Below are 6404 nucleotides of genomic sequence, written 5' to 3' on the forward strand. Positions count from 1 at the left end.
GTAATGATCATTTTCCTTATTTATTTTATTAACCTGGTGGAGTCTGAGCATTACATGAAGTGCTGGTGATTCTGTCAGCAAATCTCAGCATATTTTATTAGTTTTTTGGCAGAAGTAGTCTGTTGTTTGTTTCTGTTTTTAAGGTGAACTGAAAATTCTAGCTGAAATCACTAAGATAATCATGAGATGATTGCAGTGAGCGGGCTGACACGGTCAGGAGGAGCTGTCCCTGGCTGAATGTTTGCTCTTTGTCATAGTTTGTCACTTGCTTTTTTTTAAGCTTTAATTTCAGAATGATCAAGGAACCCCGTGTGATGCTGGCATGTTGTCGGCCAGAACACCAAACTCCTCACAGCTGTGTTGTTTTGATCTCTAGCCTTGGGATGGACTGCTAGATTCTTCAGAATCCCAGCAGCCGGGAGCAGCTAGAGCCCTTTGCAAGATGACACTTTGGGGAGGTAGACCAGTAATCCAGAAAAGAAGCCCCTCCCCTCCTGACTGGCACATCTGTTAGAACGGTGTTCAGAAGCTTCTGACAGGAGTCTCCTGTATGTCTGAGCATCAAGTAGCTTGGCAGTGGCTGAATATAACTTGTAGAAAGCAACTGAGGATTATAGTCCAAGTCACAGCAGCCAGGCTCTGGATAGTCCATCTCACTGCATTCTTCATGCGGTGGTGGTGGCCTGCTGATAAGCCCCTAATTTTCTAAGGTAATTTTACTAAAACTGTTGACTGAGAAGCAAACAGCAAAAAGAAATGTTTTGTGCTGCTATTATTAACATTTACTTTCTGTACCTTTTAGCTCAGTAAATGACTTCATCTGTTCGTCCAATAAGCATGATTGTAAAAGTGTCACTTAGCTAATCGGACTTCGTAGACAGATGTGCTGGGAGAAGAAGATGACCTTTTGACAGACTCATTTTATGGTGTCTGAAGCCTTACCCTGGCTGGGGTTTGTGATCTGCAGGCTTAACCCAGAGAACACAAGTAGGAGCGTTGGGGGGTCAGGGCCATTGAGAGCACGTGATGTTGAGGGCTTAAACAAAATTGTGTTGGAATCCAGAACTGCGTTTTTTGCAGCTTTGTGTTCAAAGAAAAAGCATAAAGTATGGCTGAGTTCTCGAGGCTGCCTCATGCAGCCCTGAAGTACGGTCTTGTTTGCTTGCACACACTTTTTGAATTTAAGGCATATGCAGGAAAAGACATAGTTAAGTTCTGGATGGTGGCAAGTTCTAGCAAGTTTGCTAAGCTCCTGGCAGCCAGCCACGCCCTGCTCAGGTCTGCCCGGGGCAGTCTGCGGGTGAGGACCACTTACTAGCTGTTGGCTCTAACTCTGTTTTATTCTTAGTGCAGAAGGACCTAAGTAAAACATTTTGAATTTTATCAGAAACTTTATCAGTAAACTTTAAAAACATACAGGGTTTGGGTTGGGGACTGGGAATATCAGGTATAGGAAGTAAAGAAGGTGACCCGCCCCCAGCACACGTTTCAAGGTGATCGTTCTTTGCCTGCAATGATGATGATGAGGGCAGATGCAGGTGTGAACAAGGCTAGTTGCTGTGTAATTATGTACATGTTTGCTGGGGCAGCTGTCCCAAATTTTGTATATTAGAACAAAAGTTTCTATGAATTATCATAACTAAAAGTAAATATTCTAAGTTAAGCCCCACTTCTGGGTCATGTGGCTTCTGTCAAAGGAATTTTACCTTTAGAAGGTCACTGAAGACAGGAGCCATGTGGCTTAGGAAGGGGGCAAGGAAATGTGCTGTAGTGGCCTTCCGGCCTCAGCCATCAGTGGAGGGTTTTCCTTAACTTGATGGCCATAGGAAGACCTCACTTTCAAATCCTCCTGATACTTTCTGTAACGATGCTTTTCCTTAAAGATTCTCTTCATGAGGGATGTGGCTGGGAGCTGGGAGGCAAGGTGCTGGAGTCCTAGCTCTCTGGTAAACTCAACTGTGTGACCTTGGGCAAGTCACTTACCCTCTCTGTGCTTCAGTTCCCTCCTGTAAATGGGAGTAATACCTACCTCACAGGGTTATTGTGGGGATGAATTCGAGATCCTGTCTGTAACGCATTTAAGGTTCTTGAAGAAGGCGCTTTATAAATACAAAGTCTTATCTATTAAAGTTGAAAAAAAATAAAATGGTACAGAATAAATATTACCATTATAAAAGGGAGGAGTGCGGACATGGTAAGGGAAGAGTGTCTTGAATGAAGACCTACACCCAAGAGAGAAAAATCTGAATCCCGAAGCTCTATATTATACCTGTCATCTAGTGATATGATGGTATGTATCATTTTGGAGTCAAGGGCCTGAAGGAACCCTGGCCTTCCAGTTTTACTGGCTGTAGCACTATAACCTTTACTTCTTTCTCTCTTTCCTTTTTTCTTTCTCTCTTTCCTTCTTTCCTTCCTTCTTTCCTTCTTTCTTTCCTTCTTTCTTTCTTTCTTTCTTTCTTTCTTTCTTTCTTTCTTTCTTTCTTTCTTTCTTTCTTTCTTTCTTTCTTTCTCTCTTTCTCTCTCTCTCTCTTTCTTCCTTCCTTCCTTCCTTCCTTCCTTTCTCTCTGTCTCTATCTGTCTTTCTCCCTCTCTCTCATTTCTTGGATTTTTGAGACAGGGTTTTTCTGTGAAACAGAGTCACGGGTGTGCTTGAACTTACTCTGTAGAACTGGCTTGCCTCAAACATATAGAGATTCACCTGCCTGTGCCTCCTGAGAGCGAGGATTAAAGGTGTGTGCCACCATTGCCCGGCTTGAAGCCTCTTTCTTGAGCTCTCTACAATATATACATGTAGCTTTCCATGCCAAGCACATCAAGGGCCTGTCTTCCAACATTCTACTGTCTCCATTGAAGCATCAAGTTCATATTCAGTTTCATGAAGGGGTCTTCTAGTATTACTGGATGGCCTTCATGGGTCTCAAGCCATGATATACATTACATGAACTTAGGGGTTCTGAAACTGTGAATCAAGATTCTATTTACCATATAATCTTGAGTTTGTGCTTAATGAAAATTCAGTACCACATGGAATATTCTCCCCAATTCTTTGGCAGGTTATGATGGAATGGGATGGAACCTGGCTATGCTGGATAGGGTTTTTTTGTTTTGTTTTTTGTTTTTGGGGTTTTTGTCACCTTGATGCAGTCTTGATTCATCTGAAAGAGTAAACTTTAGTTGAGTGAATGCCTTCAGGAAACTGGCCTTTAAGAGAGTGTGTGGAAGCTGGGTGTGGTGGTTCACACCATTGATCTCAGCACTTAGAAGGCAGAGGCAGTGGTTCTCTATGGATTCGAGGCCAGCCTGTCCTACAGAGCAAGTTCCAGGACAGGCAGGGCACACAGAAAAACCCTGTCTCAAAAAAGCAAAACAAAGAAAAATAGAAAGTGTGTGGATCATTCTCTTGAGGAATGATTATCCTGGGAGGATCTAGTTCACTGTGTGTGATACATGTGTTCGAGAGTTGCATAAGGAAGCAAGCTGAGGTAGCCATGGAGAGCAACTTAGTGTTCCTTCATGGTATGTGCTTCAGTTCCTGTCTCCAAGTTTCTGCCTTGGTTCCTTACCTATGTGTTCTGTCAGTAATGGACTGTGAATCTCTTGCTGTGGCTTTCTCTAAGGTGAACTTCCCCAGAATCAAACCCAACTGCAATATCTCTATCCTAAAAGGCCTACCTTGAGATGCTTAGCTCAGATACGGTCTTTACCTGGTGAGATTTCCAGAATCTCTCCTGCCAGCCCAATCCACACTGTACCAGGCCCAGAGCTGGTCACATGGACTCTTCATTTTGTGGTGGTAATCTAATTATACTGAAATGTGATTTTGATTGTATGTTAATAAATAAAGTTGTCCGGGGGTCAGAGCTATTAGAGCCATAGCAAAAGTGTGGCGGTGGTGGCACACGCCTTTAATCCCAGAAAGCCAGCCTTTAATCCCAGGGAGTGGTGGTAGAAAGCAAAAAGATATATAAGGCGTGAGGACCAGAAACTAGAAGCATTTGGCTGGTTAAGCTTTCAGGCTTTGGAGCAACACAGTTCAGGTGAGAGCTATTGGGATGAGGACACAGAAGCTTCCAGTCTGAGGAAACAGGACCAGCTGAGGAACTGGTGAGGCGAGATAGCTGTGGCTTGTTCTGTCTCTTTAAATAGACTAACAGACAGGAAAAGGAGCCCTCATTCGGGAAGCTGGGACACCGCAGGCGGAAGGGTGAGATTTTGGCTCTGTGCTCTGACCTCTCGGCTTTCTCTTTTGCATTATTTCTGTGTTTCTTATTTAATAAAATGGTTGGTTACATCTATAATTTAACTGTAGCTGGTGAATTCCCTAAGAGCCAGTACCACCCCTACACTCTAGATGAAGTCTATACATCAGGTTTGCTCATAGAATTTCCCTGAACTTCTCCTGCCAGAACCATCTATGAAATCCCAGACCTAAGTCACATAATGCAGCTCCTGCACTTGCTATTTCTGTGTAGTTCCCCTACATCCCAGCCTGCCTATGCAAGCTGTACATGCCAGGCCTAACTCCTATGCACAGATCTTGTACCAACTTTGCTTGAATGGTCCACAGATATTCCCTTGCTTGTGCAATGTTTACCCTTTCAAGCCTGGTCCTAATCAGACAGCTCTTTCACCAAATTTCCTGATGAGTTACCCCTGTAGTAAGCCCAAATGTGCAATATGCCTAAGAGGCCTAGATAGCTAAGTATGTGTAGATCAAGCAAAGTGTTTACATTGTGAGGAAGTCTGAGCCTCCCCTGTCAGCACTATATCCAACTCCCTTGAACAGGTCACCCTGGATTTCCCTATTGTACTCCCAGAACCAAGCTCACTCCTGCTGTCTGCACTCTCCTAGGCCTAACTCTGCATGTCTACGTTGTGCACCCCCTTTTTCTGGTCATCTCCCCATAGCCTTTCCTGCAATCAACATCACTTCATATCCCAGTCCAGCTCTGGCCAAAAAATGCCACACCAGATTTCACTGGTGAGTTCTCTCTTGAGCAAGCCCATCTGTGAATTCTTGATTTGAACTTACAGGTGTTGCACTGATCTTACCTGGGAAAGTCCCTGGAACCTCGCCCACCAGTGACATCACCACACTCCCATAGCTATCTGTGGTGGTATAGCTCCTGAACTGTCTTATCTTGGTTAGTTCTTCAAGAAGCCTTCCAACCTGGGTGATGAACATACTACATACCAAGTTCTGTATGCACCCAGATTTGGGTTGTTGAGTTCTCCAATATCTCACCTTCCAGAGACATCTACTTTCTCCAATATCTACCTTGTGTCATGAAGTTCTGGTAATAGCTTTCCTTCATAGTTATGCCACAACCAAGCACCCATGCACCATGTTCAGAGTCATAAGGCATATATCTGGTTGCATAGATCAAAGAATGGGTGTGCTTGTTGGCATTCCCTGGAAGCTTGCTTAACAGAGTCATCTGGTCTCTCAGCCCTAGCTCAGGTCATTCAACTCTTACAACAGCTTTCTGTGGTGATTTTTTTTATTTATTTTACAATACCATTCAGTTCAACATAATAGCCACAGATTCCCTTGTTCTCTCCCTTCCTGCCCCCCTCCCCTTCCCCCCAGCCCACTCCACATTCAAACCTCCTCCAGATCAAGGTCTCCCCCAAGGACTGGGATCAACGTGATAGACTCAGTCCAGGCAGGTCCAGTCCCTTCCTCCCATATTAAGCCAAGCATCACTGCATAAGTCCCAGGATTCAAACAGCTAACTCATGTAATGAGCCCAGGACCTGGTACCACTGCCTAGATGCCTCCCAAACAGATCAAGACAATCAACTGTCTCACCTATTCAGAGGGCCTGATCCAGTTGGGGGACCCTCAGCCTTTGGTTCATAGTTCATTTGTTTCAATTCGTTTGGCAATTTATCCCTGTGCTTTATCCAACCTTGGTTTCAACAATTCTCGCTCATATAAACCATCCTCTTTCTCACTAATTAGACTCCCAGTGCTCCACCAGGGGCCTAGCTGTGGATGTCTGCATCCTGATTCCTAAGTCTTTGGATGGGGTTTCTGGCACAACTATTAGGGTGTTTGGCCATCCCATCACCAGAGTAGGTCAGTCCTGGCTGTCTCTCAACCATTGCCAGCAGTCTTTGTGGGGGTATCTTTGTGGATATCTGTGGGCCTCTTTAACTCTTTGTTTCTTCCTTTTCTCATGTGGTCTTCATATACCATGGTCTCCTATTCTTTGTTCTCCCTCTCTTTTCTTGATCCAGCTAGGATCTCCTGCTCTCTTTCCCTTGACCCTTGCCCTTCATTGCTCCCACTCATGTCCAGGCTGTTCATGTAGAGCTCGTCCATTTCTCCGAGTCTTTCTTGGAGTCCTGTTTTCCAGGTAGCCTCATTGGTGATGTGAGTAGCAGTCCAGTCATCC

This window comes from Peromyscus maniculatus, chromosome X (assembly GCF_049852395.1).
Source record: "Peromyscus maniculatus bairdii isolate BWxNUB_F1_BW_parent chromosome X, HU_Pman_BW_mat_3.1, whole genome shotgun sequence".
Classification (NCBI taxonomy): domain Eukaryota; kingdom Metazoa; phylum Chordata; class Mammalia; order Rodentia; family Cricetidae; genus Peromyscus; species Peromyscus maniculatus.